This window comes from Schistocerca nitens, chromosome 6, assembly GCF_023898315.1.
Source record: "Schistocerca nitens isolate TAMUIC-IGC-003100 chromosome 6, iqSchNite1.1, whole genome shotgun sequence".
Classification (NCBI taxonomy): Eukaryota; Metazoa; Arthropoda; class Insecta; order Orthoptera; family Acrididae; genus Schistocerca; species Schistocerca nitens.
The window spans coordinates 618,468,474-618,480,761 of NC_064619.1; positions in this window are offsets into that span (position 1 = coordinate 618,468,474).

Consider the following 12,288-nt stretch of genomic DNA (forward strand, 5'->3'; position numbering starts at 1 on the left):
ATGTGCTTTGGGGTTCTGTGAGTACTTGCCCCAGGGGTAGAGCAATCGAGAGGCTTCTTCTGTCTTCCAGTGCCTATTTGCTAAATACAGGTCAAAGCACGCATTTTTGCATTGCAACTGGGTCATTCTCTGCCATTGATCTATCGCTTTGCTCTCCAGCCATCGCCCACACTGCTGCATGGGAAGTGGTTGATGACTTACACGGCAGCGATTACTTCCCCATCTGGATTCACCTGCCACACGCAGTGGAACCGGAAAGGAAACCGCCTCGATGGTTGCTCCGTAGAGCCAACTGGGCACTGTATAGTCAACTAGCCCAGTTTGAACATCGGGTCAGTGTCCAGGAATGGGTGGATCATATTACTGAAGTGATCCACCGCGCCAGTGAAGCGTCCATCCCACAGTCCAAGGGACAACCGAAGCGGCAGCCTGTCCCTTGGTGGAGCGACGAATGCCGCTCTGCGATCAGGGCTAGGCGAGCAGCTCTGCGTAGGTTCAAATGCCGGCCAACTGTAGTGAACCTTGCAGCCTTTCGGGTGGCGAGGGCAAAGTGTCGTCAGATTATACGAGAGAGCAAGAAGAGGTCGTGGCAGCAGTTCCTGAACACCATTAATCGTTCTACACGAAGTTCCATTGTATGGGAGACCATAAGGAGGATTTCTGGGAGAGGTGGGAGGTGCCCTATGGCTGCTATAATGTGGAATGGTACTCTCCAAACGACCCCAAAAGATATTGCCCAGTCTATGGCGGCTCATTTTGCAGCTATTACTGCAACCGCCAGTCAGAATCCAGCTTTCCAGCCCCACAGAGTGGCTGCTGAGAGGAGCAGTTTTGACTTCCGCTCACCCAATACAGAAGAGTACAACTGCCCATTTTCCATGTGGGAACTGGATTCTGTATTGTGTGGGGATCGTGATACATCCCCTGGTCAGGATAGAATCCACTATAGCATGCTGCGGCACCTAACAGGGAGAAATAAAGAAATCCTCCTCCGACTTTTTAATCTAGTTTGGATGTCTGGTCACTTCCCCGACTCGTGGCGTGAAGCAATTTTAATTCCTCTTTTAAAACCTGAAAAAGACCGCACGTGCCCGGGTAGTTACCGTAGTGTTGCCCTCACTAGCAGCGTGGGAAAGACCTTGGAGCGGATGGTCAACCGCCGCCTTGTCTGGATGTTAGAATCCAGACAACTCCGTAGTCGCTTTCAGTGTGGGTTCAGGAGGTATCGCTCCACTTTTGATAACCTGGCCCTCCTGGAGGCGGCTATACAACAGGCTTTCCTGCGCCAGCATCACCTGTTGGGAATATTTTTTGACATTGAAAAGGCATACGACACTACTTGGAGGCATCTTATCATCAGGCAGCTCCACGAATGGGGTTTTCGTGGATGTCTTCCCAATTTTATTCGGTCCTTCCTGTCGCCACGTTATTTTCGGTACCGAGTCGGAGACGTACTGTCTAGTCGCTTTGAACAAGAGAACGGTGTCCCTCGAGGTAGTGTTTTAAGTGTGACGGTCTTTGCTATTGCTATTAACAGTATTACGTCTGTTGTGAAAAGTCCTGTGCAGTGTTCCTTGTTTGTGGACGATTTCTCTGTATTTTGCTTTTCTTCAAGCCTTGCAACGACGACTAGTCAGTTGCAACTCACTCTGCGACGTTTGGATGAATGGGCACAGAAGAGTGGTTTTAAGTTTTCAACTGATAAGTCGGTGTGTGTTCTTTTTAACCGTTCTCGTTCCATTTTTGACTTGCCTGAGTTGAGAATGAGGGACACCGTTCTGAATTTTAAAGACACGATGAAGTTTCTGGGCCTCACTTTTGATTCTAAGCTTACGTGGCTGCCACACATTAAGGAACTGAAAAAACGGTCTCTTAAGGCGCTGTCTATTTTAAAATGTCTTAGTCACCACACATGGGGAGCAGACAGGACTTGCCTGCTCCGGTTTTACAGAGCCTTCGTGCGGTCCCGGCTTGACTATGGATGCACGGTGTATGGGTCTGCAAGACCCACTTATTTGAAGCTGTTGGATGTGGTGCACCATGAGGGGATTCGGTTGGCCACTGGGGCGTTCAGAACGAGCCCCATACCGAGCCTCTGTGCAGAGGCAGGTGAACCGCCACTTCACCTCAAAAAAAAAAATGGTTCAAATGGCTCTGAGCACTATGGGACTAAACATCTATGGTCATCAGTCCCCTAGAACTTAGAACTACTTAAACCTAACTAACCTAAGGACATCACACAACACCCAGCCATCACGAGGCAGAGAAAATCCCTGACCCCGCCGGGAATCGAACCCGGGAACCCGAGCGTGGGAAGCGAGAACGCTACCGCACGACCACGAGATGCGGGCACTTCACCTCCGGCGGCGTCTACTAATGGTGCGCCAGGCCTATCAAACATTATCCACACCATACACACCTGCATACCACACTGTTGCCCGGCCTCCACTGGAAAGGCTTTTTCGCAACCGGCAACGAGCAACAAGGCCCTATGGGATTCGTGCAAAGGATTGCCTTTTAGAGATGGGTGGGGCCGGTTTTAATGTTTCGCGTCGAGGTTGGAGCAGATATCCACCTTGGCTCCTCCAGAGGCCCACACTGATTTTAGATTTGGCAAATTTTAAGAAAGACAGTACATCAGATTTTACTTTCAAATCTTTGTTTTTTAACATTTTAGACAGGCATCATGATTTTACAGTAGTCTACACTGATGGATCCCAACAGGGGGATTTTCTTGGCTGCTCAGTCGTGTTCCCCGGCCGTGTCATCAGGATTCGACTTCCCCAGGAATACACTGTTTTTTCCGCAGAACTTCACGCGGTCCTGAAGGCATTGGAGCAGATACGGTTTACTCAGGGCAAACACTTCCTCATTTGCTCTGACTCACTGAGCGCATTACAGTCACTGCAGAACCTGTACTCAGCGGAGAAGTTGGAACAGCTGATTTACGACCAACTGTACATCCTCCAACGACAGGGCAAGCAAGTGTCCTTTTGCTGGGTGCCAGGGCATGTGGGCATACGGGGAAATGAACAAGCTGACTGAGCTGCCAAGGACGCCTGCAGGTTACCGGAGGTGACACAGTGTTCTATTCCTTTGCAAGGCGTCGTTTCTGTGCTGCGGCGGAAGTATATGCAATTGTGGGAGGAGGAATGGCTGGCGGTGAGGGAAAATAAGCTGCGGTTGGTGAAACCCACCATCCAGCCGTGGTGTTCCTCCTGCCGGTCACCTAGGCGTGACGAAGTGACCCTTACACGTCTTCGCATAGGGCACTGTCCTCTTACGCATGCCTTCTTACTACGGCGAGAGGAACCCACTCTGTATGATACCTGTGGCGTACGAATCACTGTACGCCACATTTTAGTTGTGATTTATATCGTTTTGTCTCGCTTCCCACGCCCGGGTTCCCGGGTTCGGTTCCCGGCGGGGTCAGGGATTTTCTCTGCCTCGTGATGGCTGGGTGTTGTGTGCTGTCCTTAGGTTAGTTAGGTTTAAGTAGTTCTAAGTTCTGGGGGACTGATGACCATAGATGTTAAGTCCCATAGTGCTCAGAGCCATGTCGTTTTGTCAGGGCCGAAGTTAATATTAGTGGGGATCTGCCCTCGATTTTAGCCGATGACGAGGCGAGTGTCAAGAAAGTTTTAAGGTACTGTGATGTTTCTGGGCTTCAGCCAAAAATTTTAGGTTGGAATTTTTAGTGTGTTGCCGACTGGCTTACCACTCCTTTTTATTCTTGTAATAGGCCAGTTCCAAACATGTGCTATGTGTTTCATTTTAACCCCTTCCCCTCCATTCTCTTTCAGTTCTCCTCATTATGTGCTGCTTTCCTCTTTGCTACTGTTGACGTGCAAACTGCCTCTATAGACTTTCACCTATAATTTTAGTCCTATTTTTGCACTTGCTGCATTTTAGTGACACTCGTCCGTTGTTGTTTCCGTTCCGGCGCTAAAGACTACACTGTTGAGCGCCCATAACACCATATCCATCCATCCATGGATTTGGTTCCTGGGTGACGCAAATATTTAAACACAGCTGCATGTACCTATAGTATTTCTGTGAAGTGTGAAATACACGAAGATGCAACAAAAAATAACATTATTGCTAGAGACAAGAGAGTACCTAGTTCGAGTCCATTTTGGTCATCTGTTTTCGTTCAGTTTGGATGCGTATGTCACTTAAAGAGGAAATTCATCAAATACGCTTAGCTGACAAAAGTCTTGGGATAGCGATATCCACATATGCAAATGGCGGTAGTATCGCGTACACAAGGTATAAAAGGGCAGTGCATTGGCGGAGCTGTCATTTGGACTCGAATGATTCATTGAAAAGGTTTCCGACGTGATTATGGCCCGCCGACGGAAATTAACAGATGTTGAACGCGGAATGATAGTCGGGGCTAGAAGCATCAGGCATTCCTTTTCGGAAATCCTTAGGGAATTCACTATTCCTAGATCCACAGCGTCAAGAGTGTGCCGAGAATACCAAATTCCAGGCATTAGCTCTCGCCACGGACTACGCAGTGGTCGACGGCCTTTACAGACGTGTTCAAATTATTAGACTAAAGACATTTTTTCCAAAAATTTACATTTATTACACATTTGCATCCACATACAGATTATATTTGTACATTCAATACTGTGTATGCATGCCTCAACATTTTTATCCTGTTTGGTATTGTTTTTATTAACTTTTCACATGACATTATCATTCTCATGGTACCAGATTTCTTCTAATTTCTCCATGAGATCTTGTTTGGTGGTTATTGTAAATTTCCTTATCCCCTGTTTCACAATAGCCTATAAATTTTTAATTTGGTTCATATCAGGGCTATTCCCTGGACAGCGGCAACACTTTCAGTTGCTTTTCTTCCAAGTATTTGGAAACACTTTTGGCTCTGTGGCAAGGTGCCCCATCATGCATAACAATGGCATTAGGAAACCACTGATTTATGGCGGGGAAAGTTTCTTTTCAAGGATTTCTTTATGTTGTTCTTGCCTCATTGTCCCTTAACAATGTGGAATCTGCCACAACCTTTCACAGACATCACACTCCAGACCATAACGGAAGTTGGATGTTTGACACATTGCTGCACACACTCAGCTTTGTTCTCCAGGTCTGCGACGAACATACTGGCTGCTTTCTTCCATCACAGTGAATAAAGATTCATCACTGAAGCGTACCTGAAGCATGTGTACAAAATCGCAAGTTAGAAAAGTTAGGAATAGTAGCATAGAAGACCTCAACAGTCCCAAAATTCAAATGTGCATTTCTTCACTATAAATGAAACATGACAATTTCAAGCCAAAACTCCTAACTTTAGAGATCAGACCCACTTAATTTACTATATCATTGCACATAGCTTAGTCCTCACCTGTCCACTCCTGAAGTTGTTTAGCCCACTGCAATTTTTGGTTTTCATGGCAGGTGTGTTTTTCTGTTTTTTCCTTGGTCGGCATGGTTTCAAACCACATTCAAACAGATTCCTCCTCACTGTCACAGGTGAAATTTCAACACCCAAACCTTTCAGCTGGCGCCTCATGTCAGTAGAAGTAAGTTTACCGTTCATTTTTGCCATGTTTGTAAGTCTTCTCATTGTTCTAGGCCTGATTTTTCCTTTACATCCAAATTTTCCTTTCCTGTTTGGCTTGTATTCACCAACTTGCTGCACTGAGAGTTTGATTCTGCTGACTGTTTTCTGTGATATTCTCATTCCGTCAGCAGTTTTTTGCTGTGTATAACGATTTTCAGTAAGAAGTGCTATCACAGCCGAAACTTTCCGAGGTGAAACATCTTTTGTCTTCCCCCATAACCTCACTTTCTTTGGAAACTCCACGATTTATTCCTATAGCTAAAAACATGCAAGTTCACGAGCTATATAATGTCTTGTTATTGTAGCAAGAAGTTGATAGAATAAATAACAAATTGAAGTACACCACAGACGGTAAAACATTACTGTAAGCACAGTTTCAAAGCATGTACAGAGACAACTAACACCAACACGGTTTTGGGGGAAAGTGACTAATGTTACCAACTGTGAAAAATTCAGTGATCTGTGAGTTGCTTGGAAGGGAAATTTCGTGGCATCAATCACCCCATTAAAACAAATCAATTATTTAACTTTTCCCTCATATTTTTACGCCAGAAAACTTAGAGTATTGAAAGTAATCTAATAATCAGAACACGTCTGTGGTTTAAGACTGTAACCTCCCCGTAAAAATATTGTATAATCAATAAGAGTGAAATTGTGCCAAATGTTGTCTTCCCACAAAATATAGTTAAGGAATGAAGATTGATCATAAACCCACAATAATATTAATAAAATAATGAACCATGAACCGTATGTAACATCTCAACACAAATGATTAAACCTGATAAATTTTATAAGGACAGCAGCGCTGACCTTCGGCCCTGTATTCTGAATAAAAAAGCAAAAATTCTTACCTCAGTAAAACTGCATCTATATCTGCTCTTATGTTGCAATTTTGTGACACAGCTTCGTGCAATGCTGGCGTATATATTTTTTTTTTATTCTTGGATGTAATGATAATGGATTGGAAATTCTTTAAATTGAAATGACTGCTTTTCTTTAAAAGAGTTGCTTTATATTATGAAATTATTATTGGGGCATTTCTTTGAACAAATTAATTACAATTAACATACATTGTTAGATGTGCGCAATGCTGCTTCATTACCTTGTACAACAATACTCATCGTCCACCACAATCCTGACCAGAGTCACAAGAAGAGCACGCCGTCGACGCATGCCGACCCCCGCTCAGTACAACCGTCCACTCGCTACTACTGTCGACTGACTACTACTACAGACAGAGTACAACTGAACACTCGCGCGGTCAAGCGCAGACTAGCAACAGCTAACGATAAACTACTCTCTGGTCAGAGATTCTGTCATGCTTCGCCCATCGCCGGCGAAGCATACGCCTTACAAGACCGAGAACAACGGCCTTTGCGTAGAGTTGTCAGTGCTAACAGACAGGCAACATTGCGTGAAATACGTGCAGACGTCAATGTGGGAGGTACGACGAACGCATCCGTTAGGACAGTGCGGCGAAATTTGGCGTTAATGGGCCGTGGCAGCAGACGACCGACGCGAGTGTCTTTGCTAACAGCACGACACCGCCTGCAGCGCGTCTTCTGGGCTCGTGACCATATATGTTGGACCCTAGGCCTCTTTAGATGGGTCCCAATTCCAATTGGTAAGAGCTATGATGGTATTCGAATGTGGCGCACACCTAACAAAGACATGGACTTGAGCTATCAAAAGGCACAGTGTCAACTTGAGGTGGCTCCATTACGGCATGGCCTCTTTTTACATGGAGTGGATTGGGCCCTACGGTCCAACTAAACAGATCATTGACTGGAAATATGTTCGCCTACCTGGAGGCAATTGGCAGCCATTCGTGGTTTTCATGTTCCTAAACAACGATAGAATTTTTACGAATGACAATGCGCCACGAAGCGGTGGACCCAAGACGTCAACAAGGCATTGTGCGACTCGGTGGTGGCTCCATAATGATGTGGGGTGTATTTACACGGAATCAACTGTGTCCCCTGGTCCAACCAAACCGATCATTGGTTGGAAATTATTATGTTCGGCTACCTGGAGACCATTTGCAGCCATTCACGGACTTCATGTTCCCAAACAACGATACGCAAAGTCACTGGTCCACACACAGTTGTTCGCGATTCGTTTGAAAAACATTCTCGACATTTCTAGCGAATCACTTGGCCACCCAGAGCGCCGGACATTAATCCCAGCGAATATTTATGGGACATAATCGAGTGATCAGTTAGTGCGCAACATCCTGCACCGGCAATACTTTCGCAACTGTGGAAAGCTGTAGAGGCAGCGTGGCTCAGTATTTGTGCAGAGAACTTAAACGACTTTTTAAGTCCATGCCACGTCGAGTTGCTGCACTACCCCGGGAGAAAGGAGATCCGTCACGATATTAAGAGGCATCTCATGAAGTTTGTCACCGCAGTGTGTATACTAATGAACGCATATCTTATCATCATTTGTATGAAAAATGCACGTCTTCTGATTTCTACGAGGGTGAGTCCGATGAAAACCTTAAATATTTTTTAAATATGATTTATTGAGCAGAAATGGTACAAAGCTGTATCGCTTTTCAACATAATCTCCCCCACGCTCAATGCAAGTCTTCCAGCGCTTACAAGTGCATACATTCCTTTAGAAAAAAATCTTTTGGTACTCCGCGCAACCACTCATGCACCGCGTGGCGTGCCTCTTCATCAGAACGGAACTTCTTTCCTCCCATTGCGTCTTTGAATGGTCCAAACATATGGAAATCACTTGGGGCAAGGTCTGGTGAGTATGGTGGATGAGGAAGACACTCAAAATGCAGGTCTATGATTGTTGCAACTCTTGTACGGGCAGTGTGGGGCATTGCATTGTCATGTTCCAAAAGGACACCTGCTGACAGCAATCCACGTCGCTTTGATTTGATTGCAGGCCGCAGATGATTTGTTAGGAGATATGTGTATGATGCACTGGTGATGGTGGTCCCTCTAGGCATGTAATGCTCCAAAATGACGCCTGTTTCGTCCCAAAAGAGTCAGCATAACATTCCCTGCTGATGGCTCTGTTCGAAACTTCTTTGGTTTTGGTGATGAGGAATGGCGCCATTCCTTGGTCGCTCTCTTCGTTTCCGGTTGGTGGAAGCCAACCCAGGTTTCATCCCCAGTAACGATTCTTGCAAGGAAGCCATCACCTTCTCGTTCAAAGCGCCGAAGTTCTTCACAAGCACCAACAAGTCCTCTCATTTCAAGAGTCAGCTGCCGTGGCCCCCATCTTGCAGACACTTTGTGAAACTGGAGCACATCACCCACAATGTGGTGTGTTGACCCATGACTACTCTGTAAACATGCTGCAATGTCATTCAGTGTCACGGGGGGTTTTCCTTTACTATGGATTCGACTGCTGCAATATTCTGTGGCGTCACAAGTCGTTGTGCCTGACCTGGACGAGGAGCATCTTCCACTGAAGTCACACCATTTGCGAACTCCCTACACCATTCGTAGACTTGCTGCTGTGACAAACATGCAGCACCGTACTGAACCTTCATTCGTCGATGAATTTCAATAGGTTTCACACCTTCAATACGCAAAAATCGAATAACAGAACGCTGTTCTTCCCTAGTGGAAGTAGCAAGTGGGGCGGCCATCTTTATACTGATACTGTGACGGTATGTGTGCATCTGCACTATGCTGCCACCTACAGGCCATTCTGCACGCTGTTTGTAGCACGCTTACCAACTTACGGCGCGAAATTTCGATTTGTTATTACAAATTTAAGGTTTTCATTTGATTCACCCTCCTAGTTACGTATCGCGCACACAAATCTACTATTCAAATATACGAGGGCACGTTGAAAAGTGAAGCTTCTAGTTTTTTAATGTGAAAGCTCTTAAGGTTTTCTTAAATAAAGCAAACGTTATTAACATTGAACATTCTTATTCATTATGCCTTTATATTTGCAGCCCTCTGCCTATAGAGGGCTCCGAATAGTAGCGTGTAATGTGGCAATATGTACCGTAACTATGTCGATGCATGAGAAACTGCTTACTGCAATTGAGTTTCTAACCGCGGAAAAGTTCGTCCACATATGAAGGATCCTCTTCTTTAGTAGTGCCCGACGACACATGAGCCCAGCGACATCTGCAGCAGGCCGACGCGTTGGCTTCACTGTCATCGATCGTCCTCAATCCTGTTCCGACTTGGTGTCACCAGATTTTCATCTGGATGTGGGTCAAAACCCCTTTCAGTCGTCAAAATTTTCAAATGTTACTTTACTGAGCAGCCAGTTTCGGCGATGGATTACGCCATCTTCTGTCCCCCGTGTACAGAGAACAGTGGCAACAGCGTAAAATAACAAAAGGAGGCGGTGCAAGTGTTATTAACAGTGGTAATACGTAGTAACGTATAACAGTACGAAACTGTACAGGGAGCAACATAAAAATTGAAGATAAATTAAGGAGTAAAATAAGGGAACAGTTGCACAATGTGTTAATATAATCGTAAAAAGGAACCTATTAAGCGGAGGTTAGTATTGCGTGTTATGAGTAGATAATCACGGTATAATGCTAATGTTGGTCCGCATGTGGAGCAGAACAATTATAATCACACACTGATGAGTACAAACTGAAGGTAAAATTACGGTATATTGATAATTTTTACTGATGGACCGTCTGACAGCAACTGAATAAAACACAATTTTAGTGCCATATCACACCAAAACACACACACACACACACACACACACACACACACACACACACACACAGACCAAAAAATAAAAATAAAATAAATTATACCACTCCAAAATAAATACACACACACACACACACACACACACACACACACACAAAGCACAAAAAATTATATCACACCAAAACACACACACACACACACAAATTCATACCCGAACAGATCACAGATACTTCAATAATTACACTCGAAAGTGTGGCAATAACCTTCGACCTTTGGCAAAAACATTTGACAGTCGGCAATAGAAACCAAAACATTGCATTGAAACAAGCGTTCAGTTCATAGTGCTGTGGAATGTGGAAAAAACCGCAAATTGGCATTCATAAGAAGAAGAACAACACCAAAAATGCAACAGGAGCGTAATATGTAAGAAACTGTCTACGCAACCTGTAAGTACAGTTCAAAACATTACTACTTAATAGGAAAATACAAACCACTAGAACTGTTTATAACCTATAGGCACAGTGACAAAAATGTAAATTAAATAGCTAACATATGTACATATTTCAGGCCACTGATGATGCCTTGCAGAAAATAAAGGCGAAACGCGTGTGGCACTAAAATTGTGTTTTATTCAGTTGCTGTCAGACGGTCCATAAGTAAAAATTATCAATATACCGTAATATTACACGCAACTGAGGAAGACAGGACTACAAAAGTTGCTGAAGGTAAAATATTTATTTGTATGTTGTCATATGCTAGTAAAACATAAATCACTTACTGCAGTTCAACCCCACAATTACGTTTATCATGTTCCATATACTAATAATTAATAAAACCAGAATTTATCTTACATCAGTGCAATCTATTAATCACAAGAGTCATGACGTGCACTTACTTAATGAAACATTTTGAATCAACCAAATTGGGAATCTAATGCAATACACCGTAACGAATTCCCACAAAGCAGTAAGTATTGAAATATAAGGGAAAGGTCATTACCAACTTTATTGTGAAAGTGATAAGTCTGTTGGTAAGCTGGCGTGTGGCTGGGTGATATACGAAACTATAAACTATGAAGTAAGTCTAAAGAAGAGTCTGCGATACATATGCAGTATGTTAGAAAGACATTCATTTCAATCAGAACAAAGACACGTAGCTCTGTAACTCACGTAGCCCTTAAGCAGGGGAACACAAGGAAAGTATGACTTAAGACAGAAAAACAAGGAGAAAACGTGTGATAGAGTATGCTATACAGTGTGTAATACGTCAGTTGTTACGTTCATGTGTAAATGGTTATCCAGGATATGGATGTCAAGGAATATACCAGAACACTTTGTCTGGTATTATCAAAGCATGAGATGTGAACTAAGACCATGTCAGCCAATTAAAAGTTGTAGACGCGTGAAAACGAACATCCACCGTCTCCCATCCAAACAATGTAAAGGGAGAACAACTCACTATAGTAATATCGTAATGCCAACAAACGTAGTGTAGCAACCGTCGGGACTGCATGTTGAAGAATGAAGGTAAGCAAGTGAATAGGTCAAGGCAACGTTATCTTGCGTCATACAGGTATTGTGAATAAACCAAAAAGGTACTAATAACTAAAAACATCTGTGCTATCTCAAGAATAGTAACTGCACAATTGTAGTGCAGCTTAGAAAAATTACGTTGCAAGCCAAGTAAGAAATACAGTATTTAGATATGAAGAATAAAGATGTAGAATGTTAACAACATTTGTTTATTTCAAAACACTACACACATCAAAAATGCACGTACTGCCAAATTCTTTTTACCGATCTTTTATAAATGATTGTTCAAATTAAAAGAGAACATGACAAATATTTTTTTCGTTCGTATGTGTTTTACGCTCTACAGATATGGTGATGGAACGTAGACCTTTGTTCAGAATTTTACCATAGCTGGGAATCGAAACCGGGCCACCCACGTGGTCGGCGAACATTCCATCACAGAGCCACACGACCCATCGGAGAGACGACTTTCCTTCACGGTATTAAAAATGCTCGGAAAACTTCAAAG